The sequence below is a fragment of the Hibiscus syriacus genome, unplaced genomic scaffold (assembly GCF_006381635.1).
Source record: "Hibiscus syriacus cultivar Baekdansim isolate YM2019G1 unplaced genomic scaffold, ASM638163v2 tig00112255_pilon, whole genome shotgun sequence".
In the NCBI taxonomy this organism is placed as follows: domain Eukaryota; kingdom Viridiplantae; phylum Streptophyta; class Magnoliopsida; order Malvales; family Malvaceae; genus Hibiscus; species Hibiscus syriacus.
The window spans coordinates 482,718-499,251 of NW_024063285.1; the positions used below are offsets into that span (position 1 = coordinate 482,718).

General features: G+C 33.6%; 1 pseudogene; it reads left to right on the forward strand.

Annotated features, from left to right (window-relative positions):
• The first annotated feature begins 8,275 nt into the window (after positions 1–8,275).
• LOC120176817 lies at positions 8,276–15,762 on the forward strand (annotated as a pseudogene).
• Positions 15,763–16,534: the final 772 nt, after the last annotated feature.

Below are 16,534 nucleotides of genomic sequence, written 5' to 3' on the forward strand. Positions count from 1 at the left end.
ATTTATAATTTATGTAGTAAGATTTTATATCTTAATTGATTAATTTATAATATTATAACTTATAACATGTTGTCATTCAATATATTCATTAATAGTAATATTTTCACTAAAATTGTTGTTTATTTATTGCAGATATTATGCCCATAAGAAAATTAAGTGAATTATAGATTGTTCGAGCTTTTCAAGAGGAGGAAGAAACAAATAATGAGGAATCGAGTGGTGTTGGATCTTTGGTGTTATTTTATATATATGGTTTGTTTATTCTAGTTAATAATGTTGAACTACATTATATTTCACTTTAATGTAAACTTTGATTTATTATTATGGATTTTAAGTTTGTTGTTATAGATTTCAAGTTTATTGGATAATACTACAGGTTAAAATTTTAAATTTGGGTAATAAAAGAGCAGAAAACAACATTTGAAAAATCAGTTCTAATTAGCAGTGTTTTATAATAATAATAAAATGCAACTAAATACATAGTCAATATCGACATTTGTAAAACAAAACGCCACTAAAGTTCAAGATCTTTTGCGGCGCTTATATAGAAATGCCACTATATACATTATCAATAGCGACGTTTTAAATTCACAAATGCCACTATATGTAAGAACATTTAGCGGTATTTTTAGGAACAAACGCCACTAAAGAAAAGATAAATAGTATTGTTTTCTTAAACGCTGCTAAAGATCATAACCTTTAGTGTTGTTTGTAAAAAAATGTCGCTAAAAAGCATAACCTTTAGCGGTCTTTGACGTTCACAAACGCCGCAAACTTTTGCGATGTTTGTTTTTGCGCCACAAGGGTTTTTAGTGACGCTTAAAAACATCGCTAAAACCTATTTTGAATCAACGTACCAAACATTATTAAGGAGAGATGAGATGACACCAACCATACCAAAACAAAATTTACTTATTGAATAGGCACAATTACATTTTCCCCATAACATTTGTCTATCACTCTTATTATTTTTATCAATTGCAATTTCATTATTTCATTTTTTTAAAATATGTCAATTTTAGATGAAATTTTGATGCGGACATTCATTGATTAATGGCCAACACGCTCGGAAAAACTGATCTGAGGGTACTTACCCTCATTAAACACAATCACACAATCTTGTTATTTATCAAAATAATGTGTGTCATTTTCGGTTAATAAAACAGGTCGTTTTATTTGCTCAGTCAATTGAAAGATTTTAAGAAATAGTGAGTTTACAATTAAAAAATTTGGTAGAAGATTGAGAAAATAAAGAGATCTACATAATAATTTTAGACTGATTCTACTTTATTAACATAATCGACATTCACTACGCTAACTATATGTATTAAAGATTTTTTTCGTATTTATTAATTTACTTATTTTGAAAGATAAGGTATAACCTTACAATATAGCCTTAAAGTTTATACCCAAAACTTTAACAAGTCTCTCTCTCAAACAAAAATACAAAAAGTCAAATTAAAAATAATCCTTAGAACGATCAAATGTTTGTAAAATAAAGTCCTTAAACACTTAAGCAAATAAAAAAACGATATAACTCATAAGAATTCTTATAATAAAGAATAAGACAATTAAACATTGAAATACACTTAAGTATTAAGACAAACGATATTTTGTCACGTAAGATAAATGTGCATTCAATTAAGAGCATCTTAGTAAGGTGCGGTCAACTAAACGTACTTATGTCTTACATGAATGATTGAAAAAATTATAATTTCTCTAAATATATTTTTTAAAATAAATCTATACTAATTAACTTTGGAAAGGATTTTATTCCCACACAATTTCATATATTTTATTACCTTATCGATGGTTATAATCAAAATTAGTTGGATTTTTTCACCCATATAGTGGGTGTACCGTAGAAGTAGTGTAGTGTATATACCATTAATTTACGCCACATAAATAAAACATAGCCTTTTAGATTATATAAGTTAAAAATAATACATGTATTAATCATTTGATCTCACAATCCTGCTTATAAAATTAAAAACGCTTCTATCTATATATCTATCTGTAGATATATATTTAAATAAAAATATAAAATAACACGGCGTTATTATTTTAAAAAACCTCAATCATTAATTTTTTAGAAAAATAACCCTCAAAGAGTATTTTTTTAAATAGCATCCAATCAATATTTTTAAAATGAACCTCAGGTTTCGCGTTTTGCAAAAAGCTATTAAGACCTCGTGTTTTATGAAACACGACATCCATGCATATATAGTGTCCTTTACCCATAAATAGCACCGAATCGTTTTTTTAAATAAACCACGGATTCTGTGTTTTGTAAAACACGAGGTCTATAAATGCGTTTCGTGAATAGTTTGAAGGTATTTTTTTAAATAAAGTTGTTTGGGAGTTGTTTTCTATTTAATTAATTATTAGGGGGGTTTTTGTTAAAAAAAACCCAAATAACGCTTTACCTTGTATAATTAAAATAGTTTTTAGCGATGTTTTTAAACGTCACTAAAAACCCTTGTGGCGCAAATAACACTTCTGTTTATCATTCTCTTCATGTTTCCTCCTTTAAATTTAGCCGGGACTTACGTTTCTGTCTATAAGCAGAGATTTTCACGCAGGGATTTATTTGCAGGGATTACTTCAAATTACAGACGCGCATATGAAGACAGCGTATGAAAATTGTTCAACTATTTCAACTATGTATTTATTGATTTATTTATCTATGCATTATATTTTATCTTTATTTTTAATTTTCTTACTGCCGGAGGTCTTCCACGGAAGCTGCTCTCAACCTGGCGTTGGGGGCAGCCTACCACCCCACCTCCCCCTTACCCCATTGCATATGGGAATAGGGTTTTGTTGTTGTTTTGAAATTTATATATTACAGATAACTCTTTTCCAAAAAATAAATAAATTATGACATTATACAGGGTTAAATAAACTGGAAAATATATAGGGAAATAATTATTTAATAAAATTATCCAAATTAATAATGCTTATTCATCAATATAACTATCTAATTTGTTGGGGGGGGGGGAAGACAATTGGGGATAATTTGACCCAATTTTTTGTTTACATAGTTAGAGGAGAAGTTGGTGCAGCAAACACCCCAAATCAACACCACTTCACCCCCCAACCCCATAAATGTAAGTTATTAAACAATCATATTATTATGTTTCTTTATTTTTAAAAAAAATACTCGTATTTTAATTTTACATTCTATATATGTCATACATGAATATATAAATATAAAAAATTAAAATTAAAGCACAAACCAAATGAGTTCAATGATTAAACAATAGTTGTTATTCTTAGAGATCTCGAATTCAAATACAATATATGTAAGGGTATTTAAACATTCATAATCAAATTATTAAGAATCTTTTAAATATATTACATTATAATCATGCCAAATTAATAAATAAAAATATCCACTTCAAACATATATTCATACTAAACAATCTCAAAAATCCCAGCATGATAATCATTCGTCAGAAATGTTGTATTTTTGTACTTGTAATCATTCAATCAGTGGCTGAGATTTTTATATGAAAATTGCAAAAGTCCACCGAAACATGTATAATTAGTGTCTCATATGTGAACTCAATCTACCTACTCTTTAATTTTTTATTAAATGTACTCAATGCATTTTAATATAATCATCAATATCTGATATATAAAGAATTAACAAGTGGCGAATGGTATTTAGATTGATTGGTACTAGTGCATGAATAAGATTGGGAACTTAACTTAAAACATAAGATAAAAGAGCTCTTTCAAACCTAAACTCTTCTTTGATTTGTCAATGTAGTTAGTGTCAATGTCCTTTGCCAACAGCTCCAACGGTGAGTGACACACATTAATATATTTGGGTAAATTACAAATTTTCATCACTAACTTTACTCTCTCATATTTTACTCACTAAACTTTAAAAGTTTTAATTTCCTCACTAAACTTAATATATTAGATTTTTTGTCACTTTGCCGTTAAATAATTAATAGCGTCAAAATGATGCCGTTTTTTTTAAAAAAAAAATTCACCATAATGACATCAATTTACATCTATATAACATTCTATTTATAACTTCGTTAGTGAGAAAATGACTGAGTGACAAAAAACTCAATGTATTAAGTTTAGTGAAGAAATTAAAAATATTTAATGTACAATTAGTGAAATAAGAGAAAGAAAGTAAAGTTCAATTACCAAATTTATAATTTACCCTATATTTTAATCATTTTCTCCTATCTTTCTACACAAACTCTAGCCTAGAGAAAATGATTCTTAATATTTCACAATATATTCATAAAAATTTTGATTTAGATAACTTTTAAGTCAATTCAAATATTACAATAATTATTTATAGTGGGTTTGAAATAATTATGGATATTTTAATTATATTCATGAATAAATACTAGATTTTTATTTATTCTGATTATGAAAATAATAAAAATATTATAATATATTATATTTAAATAAATAATGAAGAAATTGGTCCCTCAATACAGGTTCCCTGTTGGGTGAACCATGGTGTGATTTGAATAAATAAATAAAACAGTGATTTAATATAATAAAAAACATTAAAAAAAGGTTCAGTTTAAAGTTTCAATTGTCAGTTAAACAAACTGAATTGCTTGATTCATCAGGTTTCCAACCAATGCATCTAAATATCTGCATTTACCGACAAATAATCATCCATACATCTGCTCCTTCTTTTTTCCACTTTTATTTTTAAGTAAATATTTTAAAATCAGATTTAACATAGTTAATAAATAGTAATAAATTTGCCTTAATGTTACTGTTAACTTTACTACATAACCTCATAAATCAATTTACTTCAGTGATTAAAGGGATTGTTGTTATTCTTAGAGGTCACAGGTTTGAACACCAACGACCGCAAGAGTGATTGAACAATTATTGTCAAATGATTGAGATTATTTAAAACACATATTATTTTATAATCACCTTTAGTTTAATAAAAAAATTTACTATATAACTAATATAGATTAAAATATGTAGTCTTCATTAATTTCAAAAATGTAAGATATAAAATCAAGGGCGAAGGTAGACATCCAATTTAGGTTTCCAAATTTAAATTATTAATTTTTAAAAGATTAGAATGTAATTTTATGGTTACAGTAAAATATAATTATATAATTTTAAAAGGAGAAAAAGGAAATTATACCATGTTAGTGGATGGCTTGAGGAGGAAGCTTGTCTCTTGGGAACAGTTGGAAACCCATTTGAGTGAAGTTGTGAGTAAGTCCCTAATGGATAACCTAATTAGGACCATTCCCACATTGAGCAAACCCCAAGAAATCTTACCTCACTTTAACTTTGCCTAATCTATGACCAACACTCCACCTCTAATTCATAATTCAACATTAAAAAAACTCCTACGAACATAAATCATACGAGTGATAAAAGAATTATTGTTATTTTTTGATATTTTGGATTCGAACACCATAAATATCAATGGTGTGAACGTTAATGTCAAATGATCAAGAATGTTCTTAGAACAAATATTGTTATGTACTTATCCCAGATTAATAATAAAAAAACTCATACGAGTACGAATCAAATGACCTCATTGGTCAAAGATTGATTATTATCCTTAAAATGTTTTGGATTCGAGCAAGATCTTTATAGATGTGTTTAAATGTTTATTGTCAAATATTTAAAAAAAAAATCAAACATATACTACATTATAATGTCTCCATACTAATAAAAAAATACACCTATAAATAATTTAAACTAAATGTCTGGTAAATACCTGGAATAAACAAAATTAAAACAGATAACTAAATTGGAGCCCACTGAATAACAATGCATAAAACAATTGTTTACACACTTGACGCATGTCACTCAATGTAAGAAAGCGTAGAGTTCATTTTAGGTAATACTTCTAAGATATGATATTTAAAACTTTGAAATATATTAATTTAATCTTATATATATTTAGTCAATATTTTTAAATTTTAAATTCATTTCTAAAATCGAACACAAATAATCTAATTTGATATCGAATAAGAAAATAAAATTTATTTTAATTAAGTAAATGAAATTAAACGAGCTTGATTTAGCGATGGTCGGTTTTTATATCGTAATGAGCTTGACGTGTACTTTCAAACTCTAATTTAAATTGTGGTTGGGACCAACATGGATTGGTTCAAGTGATAAACAACTTAATACCATTTAAGCAAAGTCTCGAATTCGAATTCTTGTGTATGCAGAAAATCTATGTTGGTAGACTTAACCTACCAAAGTCTGGTATGAGACGCATGTCGGTCCGAATTAATCAAGACAAAGTCTTGAAACTAGAAGAGAAAAAAATTTTGTGGATGAATATTTTATCATTTTAATTCGATTTGGGTTGATTATACCTCTTAGAGATAGAAAGGGAGATTGGCCGCTGAGTTAAACAGATTGGCTGAAGCCCAAAACGTAGTAGATTCACTAAGGTCTAAGATCTATTAGTTAACTTGTTCCGCTTCTCTACTCATAGACCTATAAACGAACCGAATGTTCAGCGAATCATTTACAAACTGTTTGGTGGAAAGTTTGCTTATGTCCATTCGTTTATATCCATTTCAATATTTAAATTCGTTTAAAATATTAAGAGCTAATATATTTTAACCTTAAACTCATTAATATCCCAATTAATTTAAATCCAAATAAAAATACCCAAATCAATTAAAGAAAATATAAACCCTAAAATTATTTGAAAAGAAAAAAAACTTTTTCTCAAATAAAAACCCAATTAATTTTATGTTCGTTTGTTTACGTTCGTTCGTTTGTGTTCTTTTATATTTGTTTGTTTTTGTTCGTTTATCATTTTTAACGAACGAACACGAACAAACTATATTTCTTAACGAACGAACATGAATAGAAATTTTGTTCATTTAATTGCTCGTGTCCGTTAGTTTGTTCATCTAAAGTTAAATGAACGAACATAAACATACTCTCGTTCGTGTTTGTTCGGTTCATTTACATGCCTATCTACTCGAATGGACTTGCATATTTTAAACATGATTTTTTATATAAATAGAAGTCACTAGTTTATTGAAAAAAAATTACAATAAATGTTTAGAATCATAAACGTAAATTAAACATATAATTAGGACATATTTCTATAACAATTGACACAAACAACTAGTCACTTGAGAGCATATAAGGAAAATGTTATTACATCCCAAAAACTTAAACAAAAGATAAATATAAACAAATATGTCTGCATCAATAAACGAATCACAATATGAGATCAAAATATTGAAAGACCACTGACAATCGTAAATCAGAATCGAGCGTCATGAGAAAAATATATATTCAAACACAAATCACGTATCAAAATTCAATTTAGGAATCTAAAGCACGGAAGATTAACAGGATAACAAATAAACTCCATCTGAATAAGTCGAGACGTTGTAAATTCAACCCTGAGAAAATTAAACAAAAATTATGACCAAATGATCAAAAATGTGCTAAAAGGAAGATGAAAATATGTCATAAATACTTATGAATGTGTGCCTTAGAGGCAGAATTGTTAGAAATTTTAAAAATAAAGAAAAAAACAAAGTGCACTATAAGAAAATATAAATAAACTATAGAATATACAAAAAATTTGGTAATCAATATGAAAACCGTTGTCGTCGCCTATTAAATAAAGAAGAAAAAAACAAAAAGTAAACAACTAGAGAGAAATTTATAGATTTCTAATTTGGCATAAAAATAAAAATGATACAAATAACATATGAATCGGCATATGATGTGAATTATTAATTTATTGAAATTTATATTATTATAATATATTTAATAAATTGTATGATAAAATTTAGGGTAAAGTATAGTAATGGTCACTGAACTTTTCTAAAGCTTTCATTTAGGTCCCCTAACTTTTAAAACTTACAATACAGTCCCCCAACATTTAGTCTGTTTGTAATATGGTCCCTCAACAGTTAAGCCGGGGACCATATTGCAAACGGACTAAATGTTGAGGGACCATATTACAAACGAACTAAATGTTGGGGGATTGTATTACAAGTTTTAAAAGTTGGGGGACCTAAATGAAAGCTTTAGAAAAGTTCATTGACCATTACTATAAGACATAGAAAAATATGCAAGATCCAAAGCTCCTATATAATATATTTTAAATTCAACAATAAATAGATATGTGCCTCTTACAGTCTCAGCATCGACCCCTGCATTTTATCATCTTCCACTTATGTTCTCTCATTCTATCCATCTTTTTCAGCTTCAAGTTTCAACCTTCAATACATTGATATTCAAAGGTACAAATTTTTGTCCTTCATGCTAAAGTTTCAGTTTTTATCTTACATTATACAGTTCTATCTTGAAATCTTCTAACTTTCAGAGAAGAAGTTGTTGATCAAAAGATGGGTAGATTTTCAATACCCACATTGGGTTTCCTACTGCTCTACTGCTTAGCAGTTGTCACAGAATCCACAACATATTTGAAGTATAAAGACCCAAAGTAGCATATTGGTGTTCGAATCAAATACTTGATGAAAATGATGACTTTGGCCGAAAAGATAGGCCAAATGACTCCGATTGAGCGTATTGTTACTACTCATCGGTATTCAATCCTTACTATGTCCACATTTTAGCTTTATGTATATATATGTGTGTGTATGCATGTATGTATCATTGATGATTATATGTATGGTGTGTGTGTGTGTGTGTGTAAGGAGTGTCCCAGCCCCACAAGCTACTCCTCAGACTTGGATTAACATGGTCAGCTCACTCCAAAAGGAAGCCTTATTGACCCGGGATTCCAATGATGTATGGGATCGATATGGTTCATGGCCACAACAATGTGTACAAGGTAATTATCTTCCCTTACAATGTTGGTCTTGGAGTAACCAGGGATCCTTAACTCATCAAGAAAATTGGAGATGCAATCGTGCTCAAAGTTCTAACAACGAGAATCCCCTATTTTTTGGCTTCATGCATCGCAGTAATCAAACAAGGGAATGTGCTCAAATCACGGATATGCGAATGGCCTTGACTGTTTGTTTTCTTGCTTGGTTTCATAGGTTTGCAGGGATCCAAGGTGGGGTAGGTGCTACGAAAGATACTGTGAGGATCTAAAGATTTTCCAATTGATGACCGAGATTATACCTGGTTTACAAGGGAAACTCCTTGCCAATTCTAGAAATTGTGTTCCTTTTGTTGCTGGAAAGTAAGAATCTTTACCATGCACCAACCATTAATGAGTCTTGTGGCAAGCATCTGTGATCGGTCGTTCAGTTGTCTAAATGTAAAACACGAATTCAATAACCAAAGCGGTGTACTTATTTCTCTTAGGAAAAATATGGCAGCCTGTGCTAAGCATTATCTGGGATACGGAGGAATGACAAACGACATAAACTAGAACAATACCGTAATTAGCTTGCAGGGACTATTGAGCATCCACATGCCTGGATATATCATCACTGTAAGAAAGGGTGTTTCAACAATTATGGTATCCTATTCTGTTGAAGTATGCTGGTGGTACACGCTGATGGCTAACGTGCATGGTAGTTTGAACTCCAAATATAATAGTTCCAGCTCCTAAAGATACAACAGTTAATGCTGTTAGGTGGTTTTGGTTTCTGTTTAAACAGTTACAGTCAGTTGAGTTCTTGTATTCTAGTTAAGGGTCATATAGTCTTGTTGCTATATAAGGCGTGTAAAGATTGATGAATGAATCAAGAAAGTATTATCACTTCTCAATTTGTTTCTGCAATTACGAGTGTATATTGCTCTCTCAATATGGTATCATTCGCTACCTCATCCTAGGGTGTGCTTTCACTACTCATACTGTGATGGATCAAAGCATCTCGTCTACAGCCACATCGATGGAGTTTTTGTCAAGAAACAATAAAGTGTTCACCAACAAGAGGGTGAATGTCGTCCTTGACAAAACCAATTTTCTACTATGGAAGCAACAAGTACTTCTCACAGTAAGGAGCCATTGTCTTGAAAGAATGCTTCATGGTACAATGCTCCCACCTCTAGAAACAATGGTTGGTGAAGATGGAATTACAACTGTCAATGAAGAACATGAAGAGTTCTTGGCCCAAGACAGTGCATTGGCTTCCTGGTTGCTCTCGATGGTTAGCCCCCATTTACTTTCACAATTCATTGGTGCAGAGACTTTTGCTCAGGTATGGAACAAGGTTTTGCAGTTCTTTGTTAATCGCTCTACCACTGTCGTCATGAGCTTACACTACAAGCTTCAATCCCTCAAGAAAGGAGGTGATAGTATGAGGACTTACCTCACAAGAGTGAAAGATGTTACCGATGCCTTGGATTCATGTGGAAGTCCAGTGCAAACATCTGAACATGTGGCAAGTATTCTTAGAAGCCTATTGAGGGAATATCAACCCTTTATTATTGTTATATCCGTCATGCGTAACAACCTGTCTCTTGACAACATCTGCATGATGCTTGTTAATGCTGAAACTCAGTTTGAAGGGTTCGATTACCAACCCGATTCCCTGCCTGTCAGTGCCAATCTTGCACAAGGAAAAAGTGAGGGTGGCTCTTATAAGAACCAGGAAAAATAGTAGCCTCGATCTAATCACTCGTCCTACACGCGTAGAAGATCCCGTGGCAGAGATAGAACTCGACCCAGAGTTCAATGCCAACTATGTGGAAAGATTGGTCACCTTGTAAGTCAATGCTGGCTCAGATTTGATGAGGATTTTTCTGGCATATCAATTGATGATCACACTGGTGGCCTTGAATCCTCAAAAACATACTATGTTGCTAATAGTAATAATGAAACTGCATGTGCCTACTGTGATCATAGCAGCATACATCGAGATAATAACATGAGTGATGTGAAAGGCCAAGCTCATGTTATGTCTGTTGGTCAAGACCAGTGGGTGATTGAATCTGGTGCTACACACCATGTTACCTCTAATGAATCCTCAATAACCCCTCACTCGAACCTTAACAACCCTAGTAAGTTGATGGTATGAAGTGGTGACTTTCTGCCAGTTCATTTGGTTGGTAAGGTTGAACTGCATGCTTCATCTAGAACCTTGGCCTTAAGTAATATCCTGCATGTTCCTTCCATAACTAAAAACTTGCTTTATGTGTCAAAGCTTGATAGGGATAACAGTGTATTCCTAGAATTTCATGCTAAAACTTGTTATGTTCGTGATGAAGCCTCTAAGACAATCTTTCTGCAAGGAGAAGAATGCAATGGTCTATATACCTTCACAGCAAGTGGAATTCGATGCAAAGACAATATGGTTGAAACACAAACTGCCATACCTTCCTCCATAACCTCAGAAGTCTGGCATAGAAGATTGGGTCATCCAGCTTATGATACACTTGTTAAAATCTGTAAACAAATCAATATAAAATAATTGAAGATGTTAATAAAAATTGCATTGCTTGTCATCTTGATAAAAGCCACAATTTATCGTTTTCTCACTCGGACAGTATATATAATAAACCGTTCGAGCTCGTGTATTCTGATCTCTAGGGACCTCTACATGTATCATCTAATGGCTTCATGTTTTATGTCTCGTTTGTTGACGTTGCCACACAATTCACTTGGTTGTACCTACTAAGATCAAAGACTAAAGCTTTAACTGCATTTCACTTGTTTCAAAAGCTAGTTGCTATACAATTTGGGGGAACAATTAAATCCCTCCAGACTGATTGGGGAGGATAATTTCGACCCCTGACTGTTGAATTAAACAAAGCAGGAGTTAATCATCGTCTCACATGTCCTCACACGTCCGAGTAGAATGGAGTGGTGGAACGCAAACATAGACACCTACTCGATATGGCTTTAGTGCTACTTGAACAAGCATTCATTCCAATCAAGTTCTGGCCACATTCTATTCAAACTACGATGCATCTTGTTAATAGATTACCTTCAAAGGTGCTCCTAGTCAAATCACCATTTGAGATGCTATATGGGAAAACACCAAACTAAAACAGTCTGTGAGTGTTTGGATGCAGGTGTTTACCGCATCAAAGACCATTCCTGCAACAAAAGCTCGAGTTTAGATCCCAGATGTGTACGTTCTTAGGATACAGCTCGTATCACAAAGGATTTCAATGCTTAGCAAGCAATGGACGTGTTTTTATTTCCAGACATGTGATATTTAATGAAAATATATTTCCTTTTACAGGAAATTCTGACAATAATCTTGTTGCAACCTCGACTGAGAAGATGTCCCAGCCACTTAAGTTGGTCACTGGTGTTACGAGGTTGAAATCTTCACAACGTGGAAACAACAGGTTGCCTTCAGGTGCCAGTAGTAGCAATTCGATGAGCAGTCCGCGTACTACAACTGCCAATCATGATAGTTAGGAAATGAGGCTTCTCTAGAGGCTCTTACTACTCATGAAGTTAGTTTGCACGGGGTTAAATCAGAACAAATGCAGCATAGCCTGGCCATAAATGTTGGCACTGAAATTGAAGAACAAAACACGCATGGATCGGCCATAAATGATGGTGCAGGAATTGAAGAACAACATGTGCATAAGTCGACCATAAATGATGGTGCTGAAATTAAAGAACAATACGTGCGTGGATCAGCCATAAATGATGATACGAAAATTGAGGCCATACGGGTCAATACTCATCCAAAGATGACCCGCAACAAATATGGAGTGTTTAAACCCAAGATATATCTAGGAACTGATGATGATTATGTTCCATGCAGTGTGCTTGAAGCACTCAAGTCACCAAATTGGAAGGCAGTTGTTCTTGAAGAGTATAATGCCCTATAGTGTAATGGTACTTGGGAATTAACCAAGCTACCCGAATGAAGGAAGGTTATAGGCTGTAAATGGCTGTTCAAGATAAAAAGGAACCCTGATGGCACCATCCATCGTTACAAGGCCCACTTGGTGGCTAAAGGTTTTTCTCAAATCCTAGGCTATGACTTTAGGGATACATTTAGCCCCGTTGTCAGGTTCAATACACTAAATGTCATCCTGTCACTAGTTGTGACAAACAATTGGACCTTAAGGCAAGTCGATGTGAACAATGCCTTCTTGAATGGTGACCTTTAAGAGGTGGTCTTCATGTAGCAACCACCAGGCTTTAAACAAACTTTGTATGATGGAAGTAAGCTGGTGTGTTGTCTGAAAAAGGCTCTTTATTATGGCTTGAGGCAAGCATCGAGAAGTTGGCACACCAAGCTACGAAATAGCTTATTGAGCATTGGGTTCAAAGAATCAAAAGCATATGTCTCCTTATTCATTAAGAAGGAGGGTCTGCAATATGTGTATTTATTGGTTTATGTTGGTGATATCATCATCATAGGTCACTCTAGTGCTAGAATTGATAAAGTGGTTCGGTTACTGAGTGATAAGTTTTCTCTAAAGGACTTGGGGAAACTCTCATGCTTTCTAGGGATTGAGGTTAAACGAACCAACGGTCACCTAGCATTGCGACTACAACACCAACTCCCATAGTAGCTGCTACCAAGTTACGTTGTAATGATGGAGAACTTATCACCGATGCTCACTTCTATCGTAGCATTATTAGAGGATTTCTATATGTATGTTACACAAGGCCTGACATTGCTTTCTACATGAACAAGGTCACTCAGTTCATGCATGCTCCACGAAAGTCGCATATGGCTGCAGTCAACGAATCCTACGATATTTGGTTGGCACGATGAATTTTGGCCTGGTGTTCACTGCTGATGAAAATGATGTGAAGGTGGTTGCCTTTGCTGATGTTGATTGGGGTGGCAGTCTCAATGACAGGAGGTCAATATCCGGACATAGTGTGTTTATTGGCAATAACTTGGTTGCCTGGAGCTCGAAGAAGCAGAAGTCCATGTCATGCTCCACCATGGAGGTCGAGTACAAGAGTGTTGCTGACACAGCTACGGATGTGGTGTGGGTTGGTGCTTTACTGAGCGAACTTGTTGTCTGCCAAAAAGAGGAGACAGTCATATGGTGTGATAACACCAGTGCTGTTGCCCTCAGCGCAAATCTTGTCTATCATGCCCACACCAAGCATGTCGACCTTGACATATATTTTATGCGAGAGAAGGTTGCAGCCAAGCTAATGAGAGTCAATTACGTTCCTGCTGCTCACCAGATTACTTATGGATTAACCAAGCCCTTGGCTCGAAATGCCTTTGAAGAATTTCGTGCTAAGTTGTGTGAAATTGTGCTAAGGAACAGGAGATGAGAGAAAACAGGGAGAATGTTGAAGTATGCTGGTGGTACACGCTGATGGCTAACGTGCATGGTAGTTTGAACTCCAAATGTAATCAGTTACAACTCCTAAAGATACAGTAGTTAATGTTGTTAGGTGGTTTTGGTTTCTGTTTAAACAGTTACAGTCAGTTGAGTTCTTGTATTCTAGTTAAGGGTCATGTAGTATTGTTTCTATATAAGGTGTGTAAAGATTGATTAATGAATCAATAAAGTATTATCCCTTCTCAATATGTTTCTGCAATTACGAGTGCATATTGCTCTCTCAACATATTCTAGCTGGAACAGGAAGAAGATGCACGCTAATCGTGATCTCATCATCGGCTACCTCAAAAACAAGCTTAAGTTCAGGGTAACCAAAACGAATTGAACTTGAATGTGTCACCGCTCGAAAAATTGGTATAAGATATTCGTTTTTACACATCTCTTGGGGTGCTTATCAGATTGGCAGGGTCTTGACAGGATTACCTCTCCTCCACATGCTAACTACTTGTATTCCGTAGAATTCGGAGTCGGTGTCGAGATCGATATGGTCGGTCGGATTCATTTTATTATGATTATCTAAGTCATCAATCATAACACAATATATATTTGTATTTTGACACATTGAATATGTTGCAGGTGATGGTTCCTTTTAGCTACACAGAGTTCATTGATGACTTTACCTATCAGGATAAGCATATCATTCCCATGAGCAGGATGGACGATGCCGGAAAAAGGATCCTGAGGGTAAAATTTATCTTGGGGATGTTCGAGAATCTGATAGCCGATACAGGCCTGGTTAACCAACTTGGGAATCAGGTACGTCGAGTACATTATCCTGATATTATAATTGGGTGACTTGAATAACACGCTTTTAACAGCAACACTGGGAGCTAGCAAGGGAAGCCGTGAGGAAAACTCTTGTAGAAGAATAGTAAGTCGGCCGATAAGTCGTTGCTGCCTCTTCCGAAGAAAACAACTAAGATACTTGTTGCTGGAAGTCATGCTGAAAACTTGGGTTATCAATGTGGATGTCGGACCATTACATGGAAGGGTCTCAGTGGCAACATCCTCACAAGTGGTATGCCGTAAATTTACACTTGAAAACATATCGGTTTCATCGATCCTATCTTGAGATCTCGTCGATATTTACTTAGAACACAATCTGCATGATGAACAAGTACCACATCGTCCATGCCATTGAGACCCTAGTGCAAACTATGTCAAGTCCAACAAGTTCTCTTACGCCATTGTCGTAGTGGGAGGACCATCGTACGCAAAAACATTCAGCGATAGTCTCAATCTGACGATACCCAAGCCCGTGCCAAGCACTAGTAGCAATGTTTGTAGGGCTGTGAAATGCGTATCGATTGTCATCTCTGGCCGACTGGTTGTCATACAGCCGTATCTCTCGACAATCGATGCACTTGTTCCTGCTTGGAGGGACAAGGTGTTGCCGATTTGTTGTTCGGTGAGTATAGATTCACGGGGAAGCTTGAAAGGACATGGTTTAAGACGGTGGACCAACTCTCTATGAACGTGGGTGATACACATTATGACCCTCTATTTCCATTTGGATTTGGCTTGACTAATAAACCTATCAACCATAACTGAAAGACCAGATTCACTATCAATTCGAGAGCTGTTAATGTAATCTCATTATCAATCTTTTGAAATTAATGAGATTTCTTATTGAAAACTTTATGATCAAATAAAATGTGATTGTTTATCTTGAATTAATATGCATTCAATATTTTTCGTTTTTATCTTGTTCACGGGCTGAATAATTTTCCTTTTGTTTGTTTTGGTGAAAATAACATTTTTTGCCTTTCATATTTATCAATTTAATCATTTTAGTCCTTTATTTTTAGGGTAAAGTATAGTAATGGTCATTGAACTTTTCTAAAGCTTTCATTTAGGTCCCCCAACTTTTAAAACTTACAATGCAGTCCCCCAAAATTTAGTCCATTTTCAATATGGTCCCCCAACAATTATGTCGGGGACCATATTACAAATGAACTAAATGTTGAGGGATCATATTGCAAACAGACTAAATGTTGACGACTGTATTGCAAGTTTTAAAAATTAGGGGACCTAAATGAAAGCTTTAGAAAAGTTCAGTGACCATTACTATACTTTACCCTAAAATTTATTGAATTATCTCAATGATTAATGAGAATGTTATTCTCTTTTGAGAGTTTGGGTTTGAGCAACTTGTCTTCAGGGTGCATGCACATTATTAATGGCTAAGAAAAATCCTGAACAAATACTATCTTGTAAGGAAAATTCTACAACGTTTGATGATTACCACTAAGCATCACTAACAATGAGCATCATTAATTTAATTTATAAAAATTTAAAATTCTATAGTATACAATGTATAATT